At 38.6% G+C, this 27,517-nt stretch overlaps 1 long non-coding RNA gene across 2 annotated transcripts in view; it reads right to left on the bottom strand.

Annotated features, from left to right (window-relative positions):
• The window catches only part of LOC109918368, a 56,348-nt gene extending 31,646 nt beyond the window's left edge, over positions 1-24,702 (bottom strand). For both annotated transcript variants that reach the window (XR_007261272.1, XR_007261273.1), the window contains exons 1-2: positions 24,505-24,702; positions 24,044-24,138 (exon numbers count right to left, since the gene is read on the bottom strand). This is a non-coding gene — a long non-coding RNA (uncharacterized LOC109918368). The remainder of the gene's footprint in view (positions 1-24,043; positions 24,139-24,504) is intronic.
• Positions 24,703-27,517: the final 2,815 nt, after the last annotated feature.

Raw genomic sequence — 27,517 nt, 5'->3', positions numbered from 1 at the left:
TCAAAGAGGGCAACGGAGCCAGAGATAAAGGAACAGACTTCATGGCAGGGTCTAACGTAATAATAAATTTTTCCAAAATTTGGTTGGAGAAAATACTGTCTTGGTGTCACATTGAAAATCTGTTAGCACAGAGGTAATTGTTGGAAGTCAAAGGAAGTGGTGGTGAGTTCAGGTTGGATAGACCCAACTTAAATGATGAGGTAACAAGGTGTAGAGCTGGATGAACACAGCAGGCCAAGCAGCATCAGAGCAGCAGGAAAGCTCTACACCTTGTTATCTCAGATTCTCCAGCATCTGCAATTCCTACTATCTCTTAAATGATGAGGTGTTTGCTTTTGACCAGCACAAATTCGATTGCCCAAAGTGCCATTTTCTATGCTGTACACCTCTATGACTCTATAATCCCTTCTCTTAGTCACTGTTACTGTTACTAAGGGGCTGCATGTCAGCAAGGAAAAAGAGACCAAATATGATACTTACAAGTCTCTGGAACAAATCTTGATGGGCCAAGAAGTGGAACCATTGCACTTGGTAAGCTAATTATTTTCAGATATATTGAAGTGGAACAAAACTATACAATGATACTTCTTTGTCAAATGATGCAAAGAGACAGGAGGAGGGCAAAAGAAAGCAAATGCACCATAATCACAGACAATGCCAACTCAAGAATTTGATTTGAGCAGTCTTAACACAGTCAACAGGGCAGAAACAACACAAAGTGAGTGTGGAGTTTTGAAAGATGGTCACAGTGTTGGTGTGGGGGTAGAGACCATACATTTAATGATTGTGCAGCAGGAAGAAGATCCTAGAAGGGAAGATCTTCAAAGAGACTGGATGGATCCATTTGTCTTTGTGAACATTGGGACTCTGAATAGAAGTAGAACAGTTCCTGAGCACATGGAGTCATTAACAATGTCAATAAGGTTGGGAGCCAAAATGAAAAGTTGAATTCTTGATCACCGAATGACGGAGGGGCAACACTGATTAGGTTAGCACAGAGAATTTGACAGCCTTGAACATTTATCTTCCAGGCAGGAAAAGGATATGTCATGCCTGCCAAATTATGAAGAGGTTATCAGGATAAAAGAAAGGAAAAGCTATCTTAAAGTGTAATCAATTATTCTACAATGTGAAGACACTGAAAGTGGGCCACCTCATATTCAACTCCGGTCACCATTTTAAAAGCTACTAAGAGCAAACACAACGGCATGTTCTGACATGTTCTTTTCACAAAGTAAGCCCTGTTAGTGACAGCAGAGCAGATTGCATACATCTGCTGGGAAAGAGCCAGATGACAGTAAAATACTTTCTCGTCTTTTCTGGTTCAACATATTGTATACATAGATGTATGCTTAGCATTCCTATTAAATTTAATTTTCAATCTATTGCTTTATTGTGATTATACAAAAATCTTAGTTAATGCTATACTGAAAGCCAATACTTTACACGACAAATTTATGAGCAAACGTGGAAACAATCTATTAATATTTAAACTCTGTTTCTTGATTATGTAGTGGCAATATAGTCATATTTTTCACATTTAAAAAATTGTGTAAATGTAATATAGTGAGATCTTGTATACATCCCAGCACTGAAATTACATATTAAATGAAGTTTTATGCAAAATCTACACGAAGAAACACAATTCTGCCTCTGAGATAGTCTTTAATTGATTCAAAATCTGTAAAAATATCTGAAATCAGATTCACTGTAATTATTTGATTAATTACTATTCACATTTAATAAAGTTATGAAAACTGAATGTTTGAATTTATATAGAAGTCACATTAACATAACTAAATCCATATCCTTACTTTTACCTGGATCACATAACATACATAGATTAGAATCCCTACAGTGTGGAAGCAGACCATTTGGCCCATCAACTTCATACCCGAGCCTCTGAAGAGCATCCGACCTAGATCCACCCCACTACCCAATCCCTGTAACCCTTGCATTTTCCATGGTTAATCCAATTCACCAAACCTGCACATCTTTTGTCTGTGGGAGGGAACCCATGTAGACATAGGGAGAAAGTGCAAACTCTACAAAGAGAGTCACCAGGGGCTGGAATCAAACCTGGGTCCCTGGATCTGTGAGGCAGCACTGCTAATCACTGAGGCACTGTGCCCACCAAAGCAAATCAGTCTACTTGAAAATCGTTTACACAAATGAAATATTCTGAGAAAATCAAAAATAGTTAAAATTATTATGCAGAATTTGCAAGAAATATTGGAGCATTAATGATAATCATTCAATGATTTCAGACCATTTTGTTTTGACTTTTGAAAATCAAGTAGTAATTTTTTGGGGGCAACGCTGCCTGTGAAACTGTTGATTTATTAGTAAGATGGAAAGGCCAAAAAAGCAATCCATTTTCAAATGTTTACACCAATTTTACTGTCAATAGTACACATCATATTTCTTGTCAGTCAATTTTTCTTATTTCTATTTCGTAGATTGTGAAATTAATTTTCAGTAGAGTGTGTTACGATCCATTTGGCAAAGTGTAATGATTCTCAAAACCACTACTGGGGTTGCCACAAAAGTTAATGATTGAAGCAATGCACATAAAGTCTCTAATTTACCTATCTGGTCAAGTTAACAGAAAACGCTGAGCAGGTTCCTGTACTTAAGAATTACTATTTATCACAAGTAAACTCTTAGCAAAGTAGACAGCTATAAACTATGAACATGTGGCTCTACAATTAAAACTCTAACACTGTTCCTAAAATCCCTACATACACACAAACAGACAGATATGAACAAACAAAAAGAAAAAAAATGGTTTTACGGGTTGAAAGAAAAATTGTGAAACAGTTCAACAGCACCAGTCTATAGGGTTGACCAAACTGTGCTTTTGGCTTGCCAGGGCTTTCCTTTCTTTTCCAAGTTCTTTCACTTCATTGCAGGAGGCACAAGGCAATTCCTACAATGGCTACAAAGTCTCTTAGTCACGACTTAAAGGTAGCAGCTTGCAGCAATTGGTAGAAGACAAACTAACTTTCTTCAGACTTCAGGTATTTGTATTGCAAAGAGAGAGATGCATAACCTGTCCTTCCAGCAGTCCGATGGAAACTCCCTGTAACTTTCACATCCACAAGCTGTTCAGCTATCCAGAAACCAAAGCTGTCGCCAGGCTGGTGACCTTTAGCATCCACAGCTGGTCACAATTACATAAACTAATCAGTTACTTGTTGCCAGTCAAATCTCGGTATGCATGGATATCCTGTGACATCTACAAACCTCCTCTCTCTACTGCTTGAGCAAAGCAGTACTGCAAACACAACACACAATGAGATTAGTAACTTGTTTCTTTAAAGTGCTACATTTCCTTCCACAGTCTTTGTTTTTAAAAATAATCCTTTCCATTTTAATCTGCAATCAAAAATGCAGACAGTGAAATCTTATGTTCTTTGCAATTGTGACAAAGTCAGAAGTCACACAACACCAGGTTACAGTCCAACAGATTTATTTGAAATCACAAACTTTCAGAGTGCTGCTTTTTTGTCAGGTGAAGGCACAGCGCTCCGAAGGCTTGTGATTTTAAATAAACCTATTGGACTATAACCTGGTATTGTGTGACTTCTGACTTTGTCTACCTCTGTCCAACATTGGCACCTCCACATCTTGGCTTCACAAGTGTGAAAGTGAAACTTCTTTTATCCTTAAGCCTATAGCAAGATATATGAATTACAAATTGGAATAGACTATAGCCTTTTGTTTTGAAATGTTAAACATAGAGTTTCACATTTAATGTTTTGTGTCAGACAGAGGTTACTATGTCATGTACAAGCTAATCAAACGTGGTTTACAATATCGAATATAACTTTAAAGTAAGGATTACAACATCCACTACATCTTCTAAACAGTGAGATCTGCATAACCCTTTCTTTGAGTGGCTCATGAAAATACCAGCGCACAGCACTTGAATAAAATTTTGGATGACAAAATAGATTGGACACTAACCCAGAAATATTCTGTTGACACCCCTAGATTCATTATGCCATTATGAATGTGTCATCCTTGTGGCTTGCATAGAAGTAAAAATAAAAATGTAGAATAAGCGATGGTAAACAATATTCAATCTAGTTTTCTGTATTGTATTTAGCTGTAAATCCTTTTCTTCCCTGAAAAGTAAATAGGCCTTGAAAACATTCTAAAATCACTAACAAACAAAATCCAACCAAAAAAACCCACTGGTTATATCAGTGGTTTTATTCCATCGCCCTCTCCAAGAAGTGATAATGACCAGAAGTGGTTGGAAGGAACAGCATTCCAAGATTATTGTGGCTACTGCACAGATTCCATTCTGGAATACAGCACATCTTGTCTGACAGATTACAGTATGATGAACTAGGCCAAAAACATCTATATTTACATCTATGTAAAATATATATTTTGTAGTTATCAGATGGGTGTTATATTCTTTAGAAATTTGCACTATTAAGTAACAAAGGAAAGGTTTTTTCAAAAACAGAGGCAAAACACTAAAAAAGCCAAATTGGTTTGTTTTAAAATAAGCTTTGATCTGAAACGATTGATAATTGTTTTTTAATGTACATCATTTTTTGTTAATCCTTTAATAAGGCTGGTTACAATGCTTGCTTCACGATGCCCAATAATGCAAACAAGAAGTAAAGTTTTGCTTTACATGCCAATTCAGGGCAGCACAGTGGCAGACTGGTTAGCACTGCAGCCTCACGGTGCCAGGGACCCAGGTTCAGTTCCAGCCTCAGGCGACTGGCTGTGTGGGGTTTGCACAATCTCCCCGTGTCTGTGTGGGTTTGCTCTGCTCCAAAGATGTGCAGGTGAGGTGGATTGACTGTGCTAATTTGCCCATAGTGTCTAGGGTGGGAAATGCAGGGATAGGATAAAGGTGGGGGTCTGAGTGGGATGCTCTTCGGAGGGTTGGTGTGGACTCAATGGGCCGAATGCCCTGCTTCCATGCTGCAAGGATTCTATGATTCTCCACAACAGTAGATAAAATGTCCGCTAAAAACCTACTCTCAGGGCAGAATTTAATGCAGTGGTTTGTGATGAGTTTGGTCACAAGGAAGCTGGAGTGTGGCGGGTGTAGGACCTTGTTGCCCACCTGCCTTTCTCTGGTTAAGTCAGTGATGGAGAGACGCAGAGGGCAGATTTTACCTAGCCCCTGAACGATGTGGGCTAGTGAATGACGAGAAGCCTATTTGCATTCTCATATCCTAGTATCTAATTTACTTCATCATTATGCATTTTCCTATTCTCCCATTTGCCAGACAGAAACTTGACAACAACATTTGTCGACATGAAAGTCAGGCTGGGTATTTGGTGATTCCAGCTTGCCATTTCCTCCTCTGGGCCTCCATTGTGAACAGCAGTTATTAAAATCTCAGGTATGCACGGGCAGGGACAGCCTGCAACCCCATCCACAGAGACTGGCACTGGATATATACCAGCCTCACTGCACAGTCTAACCCATTTACAATACAATTAACAGTTCAATGCTACATTGAGTCGTGAATCATACAGTACAAAAGAGTCTATTTAGCCCACCGCAACACTTTGAAGCACATTGACACCTTTTACTGTAATGCTACTGGCAGTTCAGCTTACATGCAAGGTAAGTATCCATCTCATGGAAACTAGGAGCAGTAGGCCATTCAGCCCAATGAGCCTGCGCCACCTTCAATATGATCATAGCTAATCTATCGACATCATATGCCTGTTTTTCCTCCATACCTGTCAATACTTTTATTATCTAAAAATGTACTCTCTCTTGAGTATAGTGACCTGGCCTCCAAAGCCTTCTGTGGTAGTGAATTTCACAGGTTGACCACGCTGAGTGAACAGATGTTTCCACGTCTCAGTCCAAAATGGCCCACTCCACATGTGGCTCCCAGTTCTAGAGCACCCAACCAGGGGTAACCATAATTTGTGCATCTAGTCAGAATTTTACACATTGCAATCAGATCTCTTCTCATTCGTCTAAACTATACTGAATACAGTCCCAGTCATAGAATCTTGTAGTACAGAAGAGGCCCTTTGGCCCATCGTGTTTGCACTGAAAAACTGGTCTGAAACTACACTAACTCTACTTTCCAGCACTTAGACCATAACCTTGACTGTTGCGACATTTCAAGTGCTCATCCAAGTACTTTTTAAAAGTGTGAAGCTTCCTATTCCAACTATCGTCCAGTGCATTCCAGATTCCCACCAACCTCTGAGAGAAAATGTTTTCATCAAATCCCCCCTAAACCTGCAGACTTTCACTTTAAAATTATGCCCCTTGTTATTTACCCTTCAACAAAGGGAACAGCTGCTTTGCATCCGTCCTGTTCCTGCCCCTCATAATTTTATGCGTCTCAATCAGGTCCCCCATCAGCATTCTATGCTCTAAGGAAAATAACACAAGCTTATCCAGCCTCTCTTCCTAGCTAAAGTGCTCCATCCGAAGCAACATCCTGGTGAATCTCCCCTGCACCCCCTCCAGTGTAATTCCTTCCTATACTGTGGGGATCAGAACTGTACTCTAGATTCTAACCAAAGACCTGTACAACTCCAACATAACCTCCCTGCTCTTATAATCTGTGCTACAACTGATAAAGTAAAAAAAGTGTCCCATATGCCTTCTTAAACACCCTGTTAACCTGTCCTGCCATGCTCACGGACCTGTGGGCAAGCACTTCAAGATTCTTCTGTTGTTCCAAACTTCCTAGTGTCCTGACAGGTCATTGGATAAAGTATCAAGATGAGGGAGTAGTCAAAGTCATCTCAGACTTTGAAGGGTTAAACTCCATCTGCCCAATCTGTCTATATCCTCCTGTAATGTAAGACCTTCTTCTTCACTGTCAACCACCCAGTCAATCTCCGTATCATCTGCAAACTTACTTCCCATCCCCAACCAGATTCTCATCTATATTGATTAAATATGTATCAAACACTAAGGAACCCAGCACTGATTTCCGTGGTATGTCACTGGACACCAGCCTCCAATAACACAAACAGCCTTCTACCTTCACTCTTTGTCTCTTATCACTCAGCCAATTTTGGATCCAACTTGCAAAGTTACTCTGGATCCCAAGTACTTTTATCTTCTTTATCAGTCTCCCATGTAGGACGTTGTCAAAGGCTTTGCTGAAATCAATATGAACTACATCAATTGAAGTACCCTCATCCACACACCTGGTCACATCCTTGAAAAATTCTACCAAATTTATAAGGTCTGGTTGTGATTGCCCTGTACTAGAGTGTGGTACATACTTCCACAAGTCAAGGACCAGCATCAACCTGCAGCTGTTATGGAGCTGATCCCTGCTGTGGAGCTAGTATAGATACCTTCATGATTCAACAAAGGTGCAGGATAGTCACAGTCACTCATCTTTCATGAATGCTGGGCAGATGAGACAGCAGCTGTAGTGCTATAGTATGTCCAGACATGGGAGGCCAGAAAGTCACATGATGCTATCCAATGTACCTCCAAAGCAAAGCCCCTTCCAATAGGGCCAACACGGGACCGAGGACGATCTGTTGACGTCAGGTTTCTATGCCGGTCCTGGCTGGGGCTTCATAGCTGTACTGTCCGTACAGAGGATGCCACTTCATCCTCTGCTCCAGACAACTAGATAAAAATCTGAGGCTACAGAATGACGATGAGGCTAAGTGAGAGCTGCAGCATTGTGCCCAGTAAGAAGATGCGGATGTTCTTCAGGTGCAACAGCACTTTCACCATCCTTCAGTGCAGCAGATTCAGCCAAATGAATACAGACAGAACTTCTTTGTGAACTTCTTCATTCATTGAAACTGAGGTACATGACGTCATCTCTTACTGACTGCAAACACCTTGATGCTGCTCATGTTCCCTCATTCAATCAGAATGATGTTTCAAGCTGGTATGGGTATTATGGAAAGGATAGCTAAGGATGACTAGCCTCTCTATCTACATCCTTGCTGTTGCAGCTAAAATGACATTTATCATCAACGGTCTGTGAGCAAAAGTGAAAATATATTTACAAAAATGATTATGCATCTAGAACGAAGTGTCTCCCATGTCACCCATGTGCCCGTGCAAGGTCTTCTTTTCCCTTCACCTTCCACTATGTCTACATGCAGTCCCATGGTCTCCAGCTGAGGTGGAGATAGCCTACCCTGTTGTGGAATTTTTTGGCCTTAGAATTTTGGGCAGGCGACCCTGGGGATGTTTATAGCTTCAGGGTCCAGAGATGATGAATTTGTCCTTCCCAGATGCAACTTCATCCTCCTTGGACTTTAATGCCCACACAAGGCTCAGTTGTGGCAGGCAGGGTGAAGGTAGAGAGCTCAAGCTCCTCTACAGTATCCTAAGAAGAGACTGCTGGGGAGGCTGTATTTGGTACCTACTAGCACTACCCTGTCTCCTTGTGAAGGGGAGCCATCAGGAGGTCAGCTCAAAGTCCTCCCACTCAGCTCCCCCACCCACATTGCATTGCCTTGCTGGATTGTTGAGAGTACAGGTCTGTGCGCGCATCCAGCAGATGCTGAGCATGCCGGAGCTGGCTCTCTCCATGACATCTATATGCTCACATGCCAGATGCAGCATAGTACAAATGCCAATGGGGGATATCAATTGAATCTCTTCGCCCAGTGCCTCCAACAAGCCAGTCCAATGCTCCCATGACTGCCTGTGCATTTGGAGGAAGTTGTTAATGGCTGACAGGATAAGCTCATCTCCTGTCCATGGCTGAGCAGGTGTCTCGTTTATTGCAGTCCTCTGAGTGCCAGTGACCTGGGATTTTTGTCTCATGACAAGTTGTGGAAACGTGGCAGTGATGTGCTCACCAGCATGTGTTCCTAACTCTCCGCTAACTAAAATACCCACCAAGGTGTTAGTATCTGAGCTTGTGGCAAGTGCAGGAGACAGCCTTGCTGGTTTATCCACTGAGTGATCTATGGCTTCTTCCTCAGAGATGTAGGATGAGATGTCTTGCAGGGCTGTTCTCTTGAGGGCAGTGACCCTGCAGATGCCACTGCTACCTGCAGGAGACAGAAGACATAGTGAGTTGTAAGAGGGGGTTTACGTTTGAGCATGTTAACAAAGTATTCATAGTGGCCGTAACATGAGAGCAACAGAAAACTTCGAAACAAATTTTCCTTGCTTCCTGGAACATGGAAGTTTCACCATCACCATGAGTGGTTTCTATCGCCTCCTACTAAGACAAGGATTGCTTCCTCGTAGGGAGTGAGGAGATGAATGTTAAGCATCCCATCACCTGTCTAAGTTCTCTCTGCCGTAATGTTGACCATTTTTCGCTGAAATGAGGCAAAAGCAATGATTGAACGAGATGAAAGTGGCTGGTGCAGTTGTTGACGTAGGTGCAAAATGGGGAGAAAAGTGGTGTGGTGTCCCAAGTGAGTGAGGAGGTAGTTTCGAGGCATGCAAGGTTTGTAGTGTGGGATGTTAGGGTGAGTGAGAATGAGCAAGGGAAAATGCTGTATATAATAGGGACTGTGGCAGAGCATGAGCCTTGGTGGGAGGTGTCTGCAATAACAGAATTACAATGAGTGTGAGATGGCAAAACAAAGATGGCACTTACCCTCACAGAATGGAGAAGGTCATTAAAATTCTTGTAGTATTGCTGGGCGCGTCTTCAGATTTTGGAAACAGCACTGACCCAGCAAGGCCTGGTGCTGGGCTCTCCTCTGGCAATCCTGAGGAAAGAGGATAGCTCTCCTCTGCACCACCACATCTTCAAGGGTCCTGTCAGCAAAGTGGGATCATAACCATGCTAGGGCACTCCAAACTGACAGCATTTGACCTGGTGCATGACTGCATTTTAATTATGATGCTGGCACCAGAAATCCCAGGAGGCCTGGCTGTGGTAAGTACCTCAGCTGCTGGCAAGCAGAAGATAGCTTCAGCAGGGCACCACATAAAGGCATGGTGTATAGCTCATAAGGAAAGCTGTGGAGTATAGCACAAGAAACCTCGCTAGGCCTCACAGAGAGAAACCCTCCATGAAACTCCTAGAAACTGACAGAGCCAATTTCTGGTAAAATCTGCAAAAGTCACAGAGAGCTACTGCAGACACGGTGAGCCAAATGGCCTCCTTCTACACCAGAACAATTCCGTGATCCTGTGACTCATGAACGGACTTCCTGTCCTGCTCCAAATTCAAGTGGTGAATTGACTCAGGGGCAGGCAGGGGGCTACAATTCAGAAAGCAGGAAAAATATATATTGGCATATTTGCTTGCGGGCTGACTTTCAGGATGATTTCTTTTATTCAAAGGCACTACACTACCAGATTGAGGAATACGACATCAGGAAGGCCTGAGAACTAATGCCCTGCTCTTTCCTAGAACCCCCTTCACACTTATCACATCTATTCCCCATGAATCCATCCCACCATCACTCATCTCTGACTGGGTCCAAGGCAATCCTAGACCTTAAGTGGCTGTGACACTGGAATAGAAATTGCCTCACTGGTGGTGCTGCCAAACAATACACAGCTGCCAACCTATCAACTCTCTTCCTTGAATCTGGGAAAGGCCCATCAAGACCGAGTTAAATGTCTTGCTGGCACATAATTCAGTGGGCATTCCCAAAGTGAAACAACATGGAGCTCTCCTTAGCTTTCCAGCTCCCTTCTTGTCCAGCTCCCCTCTTGTCCAGCTCTCGTCTTGTTTACATTAAATGCTGTCCAGTATTTCCAGAGTTCTGATAGAAAGTAATTAAAAAGAACCAATGCACTTCCGTCCTCATTTCACATTCAGTCTTGTATTTAAACTGCCATCAATAATTTTTACTGCTTAACAAAGACAGAGTTAAAGTCTTTACCAAGAGTGCTGAAAGTAATTTAAATACATTTGTCTCATTGCTAAATATGTCTTCATGTGACTAAAAACAATGAACGATTTTGTTGGATGGCAGTTCAGTTTGGTGTTTTATTTTAAATGTATTCACAAAGAATTTATTCATACCAAGTTCTAAATAAACAAATTCACAAGTTGGAATGCCCTTCTGTTACATAACAGATGCTACAAAACACTATGTAGTCTTATTAAACTAGTCCACAGATATATCTTTCACTTGTTTTGAAAATAAAAATCGCTGCAAAACATATTGACAAAAATCTTAAAATTGAATATAGGTTGTTACAGGTTTAATAAATCAGCTTTCATAGAATCTCAACAGTGTGGAAACAGGCCCTTCGGCCCAACAAGTCCACACCAACCCTCAGAGCCACCCAGACCCATCTCCCTATAATCCACCTAATCTACACATCCCTGAACACTACGGGCAATTTAGCATGGCCAATCCATCTAGCCTGCACATCTTTGGACCGTGGGAGGAAACCGGAGCACCCGGAGGAAACCCACACAGACACGGGGAGAATGTGCAAACTCCACACAGACAGTCGTCCGAGGGTGGAATCGAACCCGGGTCCCTGGTGCTGTAAGGCAGCAGTGCTAACCACTGAGACACTGTGCGCTTTATAGTATAACACTTTCAAAGAGCAGGATATATTTGAAAGTTGGACATTTTAATGTTTGCAACATGTTTTATCAAACAAATCTATTCTACATACAAACTTATTAATTTAAAAAAACAGCCTTTGTGAACGTATGACTAAAAAGATGAAGAACTAATATTACAAAGAACATCGTATCTGTTACATTATTCTGCTGATTGGAGCTGGTACAGAGCAAAGCATTCAATTTCCCAAAGGGTTAATCTCTTGATACACCTCCATTACTACATATGACTGCCAATATACTCATTAGTATTGAAGTTAATCTTGCTAAATGATCTTGCAAGAAGTCACATCTTTGAAAGATCACCTAAAACATATCAGCTTTAAAGCTGAATTAAATGCAAACAATAAGAAATATTATTATATGGATTATTACGGTATGAATAATAACTGATCCTAAGAAACTAAAGATCCTTTTAGGAACTGAAAGTATCAACAGCCCAAGCACATCAGAAACATGTGTATGCCCAGAGGGCTGTTTAGAAGTCAGTGGGTTTACACTGTAATCCCTACGTAAAATTATGAGAATTTATAGGCATATCACATATGTTCATTATACATGCAATACTATCACATCTGTTTGCATCGATAATTAAATGTTAGAACTAGGACGGTTCAAGCTTAAATTTGAGTTGATCTTGAATCTGGTTTAATAGAGTTAGCTTCACTCATGTTGGACTGTTTTCCTCACAAGCAAATATCAAGATTCCAATTTATCATTGAGTTGGTAGAGGAAAACAGCAATATTGCAGTTTGGATAATAGTTCAGCTTGTGTGGAAGGTCATTTGCTCACCTCTAATTGGATTGAATAAAGAAAAAATATTAACATTTTATTTGAATGGAAACAGATTGACAGGAAATTTTGTGCTTCCCTAAATATTATCTACGTTCATCAATATATATTGCATGTTAAGGAAGCATAGTCAAAGGACTATAGGCATCTCTGTTCATTAGAGAAAGACAATTGGTTATATATACCACAAGTGTAGGGTAAGGCAAAGAAGCAGACCTCCATGAACTACCACAGCTGGTATGAGGACTGAATTGGCACTATTGGCTTTATTCTGTACGTCACTTTAGTCATCTAGCCAACCAAGCTAACCGACAGCCCCCAATTTATGTATAATATACTCAGTAAATACAATACTTAGACAACAGGTCATTTTAGATCAAGAAACATCTGTTCACTCATTAAAAAAATCCTATTATGCAGAATCCATTATTGTTCAATACTTATTTTAAGCTATGACATGCAAACAGAAAATGCTGCAGATACTCAGGTCAGGCAGCAACTGCTTAACGTTTCAGGTTGAGATGAACTTTCAGAACTAACTCATAGAGTCCTTACAGTGTGGTAGCAGATTATTCGGCCCATCAAGTCCACACCAACCCTCTGAAGGGCATCTCACCCAAACCCCCATCTCCCCCCCTGCCCACCACCCCTGTCCCTGTAACTTTGCATTTCCCACGGATATCCACGTAACCTGCACATCCCTAGATACTACAGGCAGTTTAGCGTGGCCAATCCACCTCACGTGCACATCTTTGGACTATGAAAGGAAACCAGAGCACCCGGGAGGAAAACCACATAGACACAGGGAGAATGGGCAAACTCCACGCAGACAGTCACCCAAGTCTGGACTCGGACCCAGGTCTCTGACACTGTGAAGTAGCAGTGCTAACCACTGAGCTACCTTGATCTGAAACATTAACTCTTTTTCCAGTTGTTTCTCTCTACAGATGCTGCCTAATCTATTGAGTGTTTATAGCATATTTTAATTCTCATATCAGATTTGCGCAGGGATGATTTACTTCTTTACTATTTGAAATCTTACGTACCAGGTACTTACATTATTTGTAACATCTTGAGCATTTCAGTATAACACGTGCAATCCTTTAGCCTGCAGCTCCTCATTGTTTAGTAGTTTTGAAGTAAATGTCAATAAATCATGCTTGTTATTACCTTTTTTGGAGTCATAAGAAGTTGAATTTGTACAATGAAACAAAATTAGCATTCAGCCATTCTTCTATTCTGAACAATAAGCAAAGCATCTGCTGCAAAATTATTATTACACCGAAAGCATACACATTGCACAAGAATTTAGGTTAGTAGTTCAAGTGTCCAATTAACACAAACTAATTGATTTTGAAAACTGATCCCTTTTGCATAAAATGCATTCTTCTTTCTAGTCGGTTATACATAATGAATATTAATAGTATAAAACACAAATACAGTGTAATTATCCAGTTAACACACAAAAAAAAGTTCAACAACAGTTTATCATACTGTTCATATAGGTCACAAATTTTTGTGCATTTATTCATATATAATTTATAGACAATTAAATAATCTCTGACAGCAATATAAGTTCTTAAAAATAGTTGAATTTGTGTAGATTACATAGAATGACAGAATGTTTCATTTCACACTATTACAAATGGTTCAAATTTTAAACCACAGTTCACGCTATCATCTGAAACCTCACTTATCCAAAGCATTGGATAGCAACTTCATGCACATGACTTTTTTAATTCAATGTACATTTATGTAGTGAAATTATTTGAAAAGTGCACAGCGCAAATTATTGTCAAAAGGTTGCAATACAGTATACTTTTATACTGTACTTACAATATATGGTACCATTTTAAAAATATACATTCATAACTTACTGGCTTTGTAAAGGGGACCTTCAATAACAACAGTTTAATTGGGCACAGTATATCAAAAAAGAAAACGGTTTTTCATGAAAAGTCATTAATGAAATATTAACTAGTTGTTTGAATATAATTTTATACATATTCAGTTGTACATGACAGTCTATTCAGCAGGTAGTTTTTTTTGTTTGTTTGGTTTGTTTTACTATAACGGCTTTGTCATTTACTATTTTCAGCATATCTTGATTGCCCTGACACAACAATGATGGACTTTTTGAAGTAGTATTATTTACTTACACTTCAGAATCAGCTACTAGAGTCATGTGCAGCTCAAAACAGGTGGGGTGTAAATTCTCTTCTCATTAGTGAATCAACAGAAATTTTATGACTAGCCATCAGCTTTCAATGTTTATTTTATTTGTTCTGGTGAAACATCAGATTTAATTCAAATTTACACTTACCATGTGAATTTCAACACATATTTTTATGTCAGTCCAGTATCATAGTCACAACGCTACTGTATCAAATTATAAGTGCATACATCATTAATGGAAGGCAGCACAATGATACATCAAAATGAAGCATCAGTTTACACATGCTGAAGTCTCAATCCCTCCCAGGCTGGACTTTCCACAGGGAGAGGAGGGATAATCAGAAAGAACACATTTGCACTCCATTCTCTCACATTCCTTAGCAGCAAGATTAAGAGCAGAATTGGCAGAGTCCAGGTTGCATGCTTGCTCTTTTGGCCGTGAATAGAAAAGACCCTTAATGAAGGAAAACAAATGACCAAAAACAAGGGAAAAGAAAACCATAAAAAGGCATTTATATAAACGATGCCCTGGCATTCAGTAGCTTGCCAATAGTCACAGTAAACTGGTCTATTTAAACAATTAGCAGATAAGCATTTTTAATGGTGGAAAAGATAAAAGAAGGAACATTATCCTACTGAAGTTTTCATTGTGTAATAATATTGTCAAAATTACTTTTACCGTTGAAAAATTTTATAAAATGGGTGTGGGTGTGGAGACATTTTGCATCTAAAATACAGTTAACTGGTAACATACTACTGTCGAATAATATCCAGAAGGAAACACTGTAAAACTGCACAATCCTATCATTTGATAAATTCACCAGGGCCAAACTAGGATTTCATTAATCTCAAATTTGGTTGCTCTTAAAATGGAGAAATTGGCTATCGTAAGAGAAAGCCAAAAACAAATGAACAACTTGATGTGCAATGGCTTGACGTCGATTGGAAATAGTCAAATTGAATAGTAGAACAGAAGTCTGTTAGAAGATTAGTAAATTCAGACTTGGAATGAGATTTTAAATCATTCAACATCCATCCATTTTCAAAAGTAAAACAGGACTCCTATATGTTTCTAACTTTTGTTACGTAAGATATAGGAGACCCTACAAATCACTAGATTGCTGTGTTATTATGCTGTTTTAGAAATATGATGTCTTCTTCTATATTTACTGTCTGGCATTTTTTTAATATCTGGAAATGAGTACTTGGAAATTGCATTCTCATACTCTTTACACAGCAAATAGCTAAAATCTGAAAAGCACTTCCTAAGAGAATGTGGTGGAGACAGATTCAAACTTGGTTTTCCAAAAGGAATTGGATAAGCACCTGAAGAAAAATGAAATTGCAGCACCGCAGAAGAAGGTCAGAGTAATTGTACTAGCTGTGTTACTCTAACAGGGAATTGGCACCAACATAATGGGCCAAATGGTATTCTATGATTCTCATATAAAACATTGCACGACAGCATTAAAATTTATCGTGTAAAAGTCAATCACCAGAACACTCCTCAAAAATCTAAATGAAAAATAACTGCTAAAGTGATAAGATTAGGAATTAGGTTACAAGATAGAAATGTTGTACTCTTTGAATTTGGTACTTCTGCGAAAACTGTGCACATAATTTATATATTATTCATACATATTTGTCAGAGCAATACAGTTCGTGCCTTATAGTTTGCATTCAAATTATTATGAAAAATTAGAATGTGGTTTATACCTTAGAGTTCTTAACCTTTCTCCATTTTATCTAATGAGCTTATAGTACTTCAGCAAGATAAAAATTAGCATTTAAATCTACAAATATAAGGAATTCTACAAAAGCACTACTTAAGCATTTTTGTTTTGTTACACCTAACCTGACTGGATTTCATGTGAATACCAGCAAACAGCAGTAGATAGAGCTGATAGATGTTTGAAATATCAGGGAGTTGACGGCTATGCTGAGCTGACATGAAAGAAAATTGAGGCTTGGTACAGATCAGCCTTGATCTTGTTGAATGGCAGGGCAAGCTTGAGATGCTGAATGGTATTCCTCCTTCTATTTCCTATGTTTTTATAGTCTTATGTTCATTGTCCAATGTGTCAATTTTAAACTTAACTAATTATCAATAATGACACTTGTTATATAAACAATGATAGAGAGATAAAGGCCTCTGATTGATAAGTCTCCTTCACCTTTAAGTGGGGTAATAATTGTAACTCTTTATGGCTTAGCCAGTTTCTGTAGGAAGTTGCTAAACCATACAGATGAAAGTCCCAGATTTGACCTGTAGTCCATACAGACTTGATTGAAATGTGGGGCAACATTGGCTAAGATTGCTAAACTGGGGCGCTAAGATTGGTCTTGGTGTCAGATTATGAAAAGAAAAATCAGTTAGAGTTTCTGTGCCTGATAGTAGCATTGTCAGATATGTGCAGATGTAGCTGTTGGGCAAAGACATGTACATTATGAACTCCTCATAGTGGAGGCGACCAACGTGGATGGGCAGATGCACAGCAATTGGGAATGTGTCACACAGAAATGAACAGTCTATGCATGAGAAATGTTCCTTTTAAGTGCACGCACGTGCCATCAATCTTAAAGGCAGCACACAATGCAACAAGCTGGCCACAAATAGCAAAGTTAGAGGGAACTAAATCAGTCACTGTGCTAATTAGTACAAAGAGAGTATATCATACATGCAATGCAGCAATGTTTCAAACATTTCGCTTGCTTCTGGAACACTTTCTAACAATGGCTTCAGAGAAAGCTACAAGGCTGTGCACAATTTCAATACATTAACCCTTCCTTTTATTGCATGCATCTCGTGCCAAAATATTAAAATAAAAACTAAATTTATAAAATCAGTTATTCTATTCTTCTTTCTAGTTCCAATTCAAATACAAGTTCTGACTCAGAAAAGAAAGAGCCAATACTTAGCCTAGCTGACACAGAACCAGAACACTTTACACTGCAACTTAGTTGATAGCACAGTTGCCCCTGAGTCATAAGGTTACAGGTTTAAATTCAGTTCTAAGGACTGAACACAAAAATAAAGGCTGACTTTCTAATGCAATACTGAGGGAGTGCTGTACTGCGGGAGATGCTGTATCTTGAATGACATGTTAAACTGAGAGTTTCTCTCTCTGCTCAGGTGGGTGTGAAAGACGTTAAAGCACTATCCGGAACAGAAGTGGGGCTATCTGCAGTAAAGAGCTTTGAAATGTGAAAAATCAGAAGAAAAATTTCAGTCTTTCTTCCTTTACAGTATTTTAAAACTATTGAATCATGCCCATAAAGATAAATTCTTCATGCCATTCATTTTACTAAATTGAATTTTTAATAATGCATTGTCTCCTTTTTGCAAATGGTTACTAGCATGAGAGACCTTGGGTGATGGATTCCAACTAATATCATTCAACTATGGCACAAATAGCTCAAGAAGGCCTATATGGAGGGAGAAGAAAACAACAAAACTTACAAAGATAAACAACAGTAGTTCACCTCAACAGAGTAAGTTGTCTGTTCAGTTCAAAAGTCACAGAATTTTCTGCTCCCTGACACAAATGGTACTTATTTTCCACTGGAAAACCATATTAAAAATACTTGATTCAACATAAATTTCAAATTCATTTTTAAGTATGTTATGTTTTGATAGTTTAACAAAAGAATACGTCTTCTCATCAATTGTAAACATCAAAAAAAGTGATAGTTCTTTCTTAATTGCTAAATTCTGATTTTTTTAATGAGTGTTGCAATGATCAAGAATAAAGTATAAGCTATTGTAATGTCAAAGTTTGTGTCCAAATTGTCGCGGTGAAGTTTGTAATCTTTGTCAGGGAGTTGAAATACATGTATAAATATCAATCACTAGTAAAATCATGTACAGCACAATATACGTTCTGATATTCACAACTGCAATGAACATTTATCAAAAGGAGAGTCAAATGAGACATTAATCATATTTTCCATCTCAAATTTTAATTCCACAGATCATTTATGAATAATAAAACTAATCACAGACAAGACAGCAAATTATTAATAAAATCAGTTTGATTAGTTACAACTTTGCAATTAAGTTCTATATACTTGCATAAATACTGACAAAGAACATATACGAAATGTTAATGATTTTAAGTTTCCCACACCAACAAACAACCCATTGAAAATGTCAAGATTCAATTTAAACTCCAAAACTTAAATAACGGTGTATGTACAGAGACCATAATACAAATAAAAATAAATTGTAATAATTGGAGAAAGCTTTATATATTGTACCGCTACATGAAAATGTTATTGTTAGAGTAAACATGCAAAACTAAAATATCTTTGAAAATGTTAAAAATAACATGAAGCTTCAAAAATGTCATGCGACACCATGTTTTTCTATGCTGCACAGTACAAATCACAACTTACATGTACACTATCTCTCTGAATGATTCTGTACACTATCTCTCTGAATGATTCTGTACACTCTCTCTCTGAATGATTCTGCTAAATCTTGAGTTTGTTCTAAGTGTTTCCTGAGATCCTACATATAATTTTTATTTTAAGCTGAACTAAAATACCAATTTCGTTTCTACATACCATATAAAGAGCAGTTTTGTGTTTATGTCAATTCATGCAAAATGGTTTGTTTATGCTGAAGTCAGAATGAAATAGTATGTAATTCTGCTTTCCAGCATTCATCTAACATAACATATACAGATAGCATCGCTCCAACATAATGTTGTACAAATGTATCTGCCATAAATCTTTAATGGAATTATGCTGGCAACCACATGAACATCCTTCTTCACACACAGATATAACTATATTTCAAATAAAATAATCCATGCAATTAATTTTAATTGTTTTAACACATATTACAAAATAGCTTGAAATTCAAATGTTTAAATATGCATTGCAATTGACTATTTTGGATAATGCATTTCAAAGCTTTTCAACACATCAGTTTTCTTCGCAGAACAATTTAGAATGATATGACATGAGAAAATTCTGCATCCTTTAGCTTGACAATCAAGCATCAAGTTTAGAAAAATAGCTGGAGCAAACTGAAGAAGGTACAGCTCAGATTTGATTTTAGCAGTTTTACATTACAAACTATGTAGGCCAACCAGCAGGGATACTGTCTCCTCACATGATAATCAACTGAAACTGGAGTGCGTCTTGCCATACCCCAGCAATCGGCTCTGGTCTCTGGCCAATCAGGATGACACGTGAACTGCCTAATCCTTTCTTTGTACGATACATAAGACTCTGTTGTCACTGCTGGTTTTTCATGAATTGCCTGTGAAAGCCTGTCTGATTTCTTGAAGATGACAGCCACACTGAATGTTTGCCGTTCATTGTGCAAATGCCTGTGTGACTACAAGATTAAAGTACTAATGAATATATCTCTAATCACATGTCCACGTTATAAATTTGCCTTAGGCCACAGAAGATTAGGATTTAATCCTACAGAAGCAATAAGCAATTATTAAGGTTAATATATCCTACCTCATTCAACAAAAAAATTATAGTCTAGATATAACTGCTGCATCATAAAAACGTAATAGTTCATGCCCAGTGCACCTGAGATTATGCTGCGTACTAACCTTTTCTTTTATGTTGTTTTTGTTTCCTCGAAATGATCAGTTAAATCAAAATTTAATTGATGTTTGGAAGTATTGTCACATTCACAAAATAATTTCTAAATGTTTAGAAATTATTTTATGAATGTTGAAAGCTCTTGAACTACATAAAAAAAATCTAAGCATTAAGTATATGTCAATAGTGCTCTATGAACCTTGATAGAAAGTTACACTGTCACATCAAACAATCGGCAGCATCTTTTTTATCTAGTCATGCTTTCTGGTTACCCACTCACTTATTTTTGTACTGACAAAACAAAAATTGTAATCAAGGATCCTACCATTGTTCCACATTGCCAGACTTAAAAAAAAACTGCATGAAAATCCATTTTTGTTCTAATTTTAGTTTAGATTGTGATCAAAGTATTTACCTACTATAACTAAAATAATCTTCCACCACAATGTTCCCATAGAAGAAAACATTGCATACAATATTCAAGTCCATATAACCATCTAATGCTAATATCAAAAAGGTCACATACATATGCATGCTTGTTCTATATAGTTTAGTGAATTCCTTTCTTGATTAACTCTAAACAATATTCGTAATCTGGGTACATGTGTTCAATGTTCTTTTTTGTTGGCCTTAAATGAAACAAAGGTTTTTTTTTATGAGTTAACCAAACAAGGAGAAGTTGTTTGAACCATTATGTTTTTTTTGTAACATGAACACCACTGTACTATAAACCCAGAAATGTCTTTAACGTAAAGTCACAGGTAGAATCTGGGGAGAGTGGGTGGTGGGTGTGAGGGGAATCAAATCAAAGATCATTTGGGTGCAAATTAAGATAGTAAAGAGAGGAAACATCATAAGAGTTAGTATGTGAAAGTTGTTTTTAAAATAAGAAGTATCTGAAAGTAAACAGTAAAATGTGGCAAAACAAACCAAGAGCTGTTAAAATATTATTTTTAAAACAGTTAAGTTGCCTGAATGTATGCGCAGATAATCTTGAAGATGCTTCACTGAACAAACAGAAATTGCATTTCCTCTCCTCCACGTTAACATCTTCCCTTTGCAATGTTCCTCTACCCAACAAATGCTGCCAGCAAAAACAAACTGTAGTAGTCATTTCCCAGGCTGGCATGCCAGGGCTTCTGCTCACCTATGTACTCAGAGACACCAGGAAATAGAAGTAACCTCAAAACCAGCATTAGCGCCAAGGAATAATTCTTCAAGTTTGTCATGACAAAATGCTCACTCCACCTAGTCAAATTATATGCAAAACCAAATGTTGGCTTTTAGCCAATAATCTGACCTCTGACGAGTCATAGTATTTGTGCATTTCGGATTTTGGTCACTGAATGTAAAAAGATTTTTCTGATATATATATGTGTTTTACTCAAATATTGGAATGATTTGTGGTGGGCGTTTCTAAACTAGATGGGAGCACGCGCGTATTACACGGGCAATTCCCTTTCTTTCAAAAAAGGTTGATGGTTTTGAAAAAAGCAAGTCATGAAAGTAGATTACTACAATACGCTAATGTCAATCTCTCAGAAGAAGAAGTGCAAAGGGCCAATATCTTGTTCATTTATGTTAACGTCAAAGAGAGAACACGAAGCACACATTACAAGGTCAAAACATTTCGGGTGTAATCAACAACACGACATATCAGACATCACAAAGTAACAGGTTTCATCTTACAAACAACGCGACCTCAACAACGCCTAAACACGAAAAAAAAACTTAATATTGACAACTGGTCGCAAGAGTTTGCAATGCCTATGTCAAGACCGTGGAGAGCAGTGAAGTTTATAACTAACTCGCAACTGACAATCAAAAAGAATTGGAGAAAGTCAAATCAACATTAAATATCTGGACACAAAATGTAAGCTAATTGCTGACGGAGTTTCACTCACTTTCCAATCTCCTGTGATTAAAATCTTCTCCAAACAGAAGGTGTGCACGCGATTGAACCTTGGCTGCTAAATTACTATCTCCCTGCTCTGGACCTGATTAACGTGCTGCACTCGGGTTTCAACTTAGTTGATCGACCCCTCTCGGTGGACTCCGCTGATAAAACTCCGAACTCACGAAAATTTGCTGCTGATTTAGAACAAAATCACTACACATTACTTTAGACCATTCAGCGCAGGAAAGAAGAGGTTAAAGGACCATTATCCTCCCACAATCCTAAACCAGTTTTATGGATTATCAGTTTCATTCTTGAAAAAAAGGGGCGGGATCAAATCTTCATTTTCCTAAAACAAATACCGTGCTACCAGACAAGACAGAAAACATTAACTCCTATATAACACATGACTAACCAGGACTGATTCTCATCATCGGATAAACAAGCTGACTGCACTCCTTTTCACCTTGATATAACACACTAACTTTCATTTACTCTGCATAATAGGTATTCATCGCCTCCATGACTACATTGTAAGAGATTTGTCATATTTTGTTTTGATAATGTAATATTGAGCATGACCTTGTCTGACAGCACGTTGGCACTATTTCTGTAACTTGGCGTACAATGTAATGTATTACAGCCATTAGTATGATACATTAAAAATCTACAGGGACGGAAGACAGAGAATAACTACCCCCTCCTACAGTATAATTCCCATAGCCTCATTAAGCTTACAAAAATGCCTTTTCACAGTAAACTATGGGAAAATGATACCAAACACATTACAATCTCGAGTTTTATCCCAGTTAAACGTATTTTTGTCATTATTCTAGTGCTGTCACGAATCCAGAACCAAGTCACTGTTCTTCAGTCTGAATTAGATCAACACAGAATGCTTCTACACCATTGCAATTAACTGCCTGAAATTTTGTGAGCACTTCGCACAACTGAGAAAAACTAGAAAATAAAGATAGCATGGGCTGATCGGGCGTCTATAAAACAGAAGAAAACTTAATCTTAAAGAATACATCGATAAACCAAATGAATGGAAATGTATCAAAGTCTAAAAAATGAGTTTAGATGAGGAAGAAACTTGAAAATAAGGGATAGCTGTGGCGATGAGATAGAAAGAAGATTATCCTTGACTTGCAGAAAGAGTTACTGAATGGAGGTATGGTTGTCTATGACGATCAGTTGGGATGTAGGTGCACGAAGAGACATTCAGACTTCACATGGTTCAGTATAATGCGCAGCAGTCTAACTTGGAAAGCAGTTCTACACATTCCACTGTCTGAATGTTTCCGACTGCGCCAAGACTCCGGCCCATGTTAAAACAATCCTGTTACACCGAACAGCTATTTGGAAATTAAAACAAGCAGCTCCTCTCAGACGGGGTAGACTTCAAATTCTCTGGATAGCATCAACACAGGAAGTGCAAATCACCACAGATAAAGATTGGTCGTAATGGTAAAGTTGAGGAAATCGCAAATAAACAACCTCAGCCACAGTTCCAACATAATTCAAGTAACATGACCCTCCTCGCATAAGAAGAAATGCAGAATGAAAGTCACTCGCTGAATGCACGGAAAGTATGCACAGCATCGTGTGTCCACTTTCAGAGTGAACTGTCACCGACACATCACTATAAACTATCAAATATGAAACTATAACATACGAAAAGTCAGATTTTATGTACAGTATGCTGTCATTGCAATTTCATTACTCAGTAATGAGTGAGAGCAAGTCTCAGTACTTGAAGTATTAATTGATCAAATTAATGTATCAGACCTGTCTACAATACTATTTCAAAACTGAACCAATTCTAGCAAATGATATTTACTGCCACTTTCATCACGACGGAAGGGAACCCACCCGAAATATTAATCGCATCGTGCAACAATATTAGTGAAAACACCAAGTATAAAAACGGTTAATTAAAAGTGAAAAAGAGCCATTGTCCATTGTCGCCTTGCCATCACTTGGGTATATTGCACGCTAACTCCATTTTAGTCACTGTGTGATTTCTGTACTTTCACACGGACCGCACATGTCAAAACAGAACACAGTAACAAGAGAAAAGTATACGCACAGTAGAATTGAAAAATCACTTACCGCATAAACCTCGACGATGCTGCGTTCTCGACCTCAATTTTTCCCCTCTTGAAGACGAATTAAAGTTACTTTAAAAGCCCCAACTTCTTTGACACCTTGGATTAAAAGCAGAGCAGAAAATCGACCATGTTACAAACAAGTCAGCCGGCGCAAAGCTCGTCATCATTTCACCACCACAACAACACGTTTACGGGCCATGTGAACATTAAAGATTAAACAAAACCACGGCTGAAACAATGACAGAGAGTATTAACATTTAATTCCCTCCTCGGATTTGTACAGCGTAAGTTTTAAGGAGGAGGGGAGAGGGAGCCAGCCAATTTAAAGCAGAACAACATGCACAGGCCGTAATTTGCTTGCCATATAGCTTGAAGCATTAAACAATTACTGATATAGTCTAGTCATTAAAACTGCGCTGCTGTGTTTTTTTTTGGAGAAAATAAGTTTCTATTTTTACTGACCAGTGAGATGAAGACAAATCTACTTTCAGGACTGAGATTTGTATATATTAATTTTTTTTTAAAAAGACAATACTTTAAAAAACTGACATATAGAGAACTGTAGATAGAGCCATTTCGCCGTGAGAGAAAGAGAGAGAGAGAAAGCCCTGCTCGGTTTAGTCAGTCTCCCTGTCTGTGTGTATCTGCTTCTATATTTAGCGGAGGAGCAGCTCTAGCGAGAGGAGGCGGGGCCGTCGCTGCGCTCGCTCGCGTCGGAAAACGAACGTCACAAACACGCGCGCGCCCGCCAGCGCGGACGAGCTTGTGTGGGCGTGCGGGCGGACGCGCGCCCGCGCACGGGTACTCCCATCCACGGCACCACGCCGCGGCGTTTCCGCCTCACAGCGCCCAGGAGAAGGCCGCGTAACCATGCGCCGCCCAACTCGCAAAGAGTCCCGCGCTAGTTTTTCTACCGAGGCGGGGCGGGGATCTGGCCAAGTACCGTAGTGTTAATGGAATTGCTTCTATTATTAATTTACTTATGTGCATGTTCCTGCTTTGGAAAATAATAACAAATAAATAAACAGGCTTCGATTGTCAATGGTAAAGCGTTATTCGGTTTTTTTGTCCAGGATGGGAATTAAGTGTTCAAATGTTGGAATGTAATATATTGGATTTGGAGATATTAATAAAGATGCCAATGCACCCCGCAGTAAAGTTTGAAGCGGCGCACTAAATGGCGTGGTTTCATCTTTTTGAAGGTTGACCAACATTGAACGCCTGCCCGAGTGTCCCTCCCTGGTCCCGGAGACCGGATTCATCTCCCCTCCCCCTCCCCAGTGACGTCATTGCCCGGGCGGGCTGTCAGCGCGCGGACGGAGCTGTCAATCAACACAAGTTGTGCAAGAAGTGGAAACCGGAGCTGCAACCCCTACTCGGATCGCCACCACCATCACAGCGGCAGCAACGACATCACTAAAACCGATCAATCACAACAAAACTGTTACTTTTAATATATGTGCAGGACAGATTCTACTTTAATGCATTAGGCTCTCTCTCTCCACCCTAATGATCAAAAAGAGCGTGGCAAGGTGACGTACAGGGAAGGGAGACGTGGAAGTCGTTGAAACACCCCCCCAGAAAAATCTTCATTTTTAAAATATGTTTTAATCTTTCACAACTTTATTTGAGCCAGGCTATGTCAACATTAGTTATCTGGAAGCAAAAATAAAATTGCGGAAGTTTTGACTCAATCCCAACGTTATGATCCTGGAAATCTTAGGGACACCAATCACATTATTTGGTAATCCACATCAAACACAGAACAGTGCTGGAAAGCATGTCGCTGCTTTTTATAAACCTCTTCACTCAACTTGATTTACTCGTTTGCTTTACGTGAAATACATTCCCACAAGGCGCAAGATACAGCGATCGTCCACATGCTTGTATATGGCACGTCAGCTTTATAAATAGGGGTAAACAGAATAGTACGATATATGGCAAGAAAAGAGTTTATTTCTTCTTAAAGCTCAACAAATCTAATTTAAAACAATAACGGTCGTAACCAGACAACTAGAACTTTTCAAAATGTTAGCAGTATTTAATTACATATATATGGAGGAAGAGAAACGCGCCTGTGGGAGTTACTAAATATTGCTTGTCACTATGAGGGGGTTAATGTCACTTTGATGGGTAAATTAGAGATCCATTTTAAATTTCGGGCCTAAGCAAGAAATTAATTTGCAAGACCGTTAACAACATGTCTAAAGAAGTGAAAAATAATTTCAAAATTCCTGTCCTGGTATAAAAGGTTATCAGTTATTCATTATATAACCTTCCGAAAAAATGTCTGCCATACATCCTGATACAGGATCCTTGTCTCTTTAGATCTTTGCATATCAAATAGCTAAACTAGGGAAGCTGGAAACAAATAGAAGAAGGGCAAATGACATATGCGTTTGCCACTGACTGCTGTGAACATTAAAAGACCTGGAGAAAAAGAAAATCAAGTGCAACATGATAGAATGCATCATAAGGTGAGGCAAAATCCAAATTATGGGGCTCAATTAGTACTTAGGGGAAAATAAACTCCACAGAAAAGTTATTCTCCAATTTTTATCATGTTTCTGAAAATATTTCACCATACCAAACCCCAATGCCATGTAGTGGCTAACTTAGTTAAATCTGGCTAAATTGCCCAACAATGAGAACTTTCCAGAGTTGCTGGGAGTGTACTCCACCAGTACACCCTTTCCCATTAACACTGAACCCAGCACTTCCACCCAGTGGGAATACCATTTTTGCAATTCTAACTGTTTTTATAAGGAAACCAAAACAAATAGACCCTCTGGAACACTCTTGTATTATCAAATTCTCATGCGGAAACACACTCAAATAAAAAAAGCCCCACATTTATAATGGCACTGTATAACCCTGTAATTAAGTATGTGTGTGGGAGATCAAATATGTTTGCAAACCTGCCTTTGATATTGCTTATTGCTATTATATATTATTAACCATGAAGTTATATGATAATTTGGCTACTTTGTAACCAAACTCAAAATCACATGGTAAAATCAGACCGAAGCGAAGTAAATACCTGTATAAATAATCATATGCCTATCCAGATAATAAAACAAATCACATTTATTTCTGTAAAAGATTCATTTCTGATTTCTCATTTAATATTAAGAGTTGCAACATCAGTTTTTGATGTGAAACGTTAGATTCAGACTCAGCCTAAAGAGATCAATAAGGAGGTTGGAATACTTTCCTTCATGTGACTTCACTATCAATTTGATTGGCCAAGGTTGAAAAAAATCCAGTCTGTTATGAACCTGTTCACTGTCCAATCATTTCTCTATATGCTACTTCAGTTATTGATCTTGCAAGCAACGTTAAAGTCTGTGTAAGATGCAGGTATTTGCATTCTAATCTCAATGATGATTTCATTCAAACAATTAAATGTATTCATTTCAAATTTCTACTAAATTTCAACTAGCCTGCTTATTGATCCCTCTTCCAATGTAACTCA

Source organism: Rhincodon typus, chromosome 3 (assembly GCF_021869965.1).
Source record: "Rhincodon typus isolate 14 chromosome 3, sRhiTyp1.1, whole genome shotgun sequence".
Classification (NCBI taxonomy): domain Eukaryota; kingdom Metazoa; phylum Chordata; class Chondrichthyes; order Orectolobiformes; family Rhincodontidae; genus Rhincodon; species Rhincodon typus.
The sequence above is the reverse complement of the archived record's forward strand: the minus strand, read 5'-3'. Positions and strand labels throughout refer to the sequence as shown.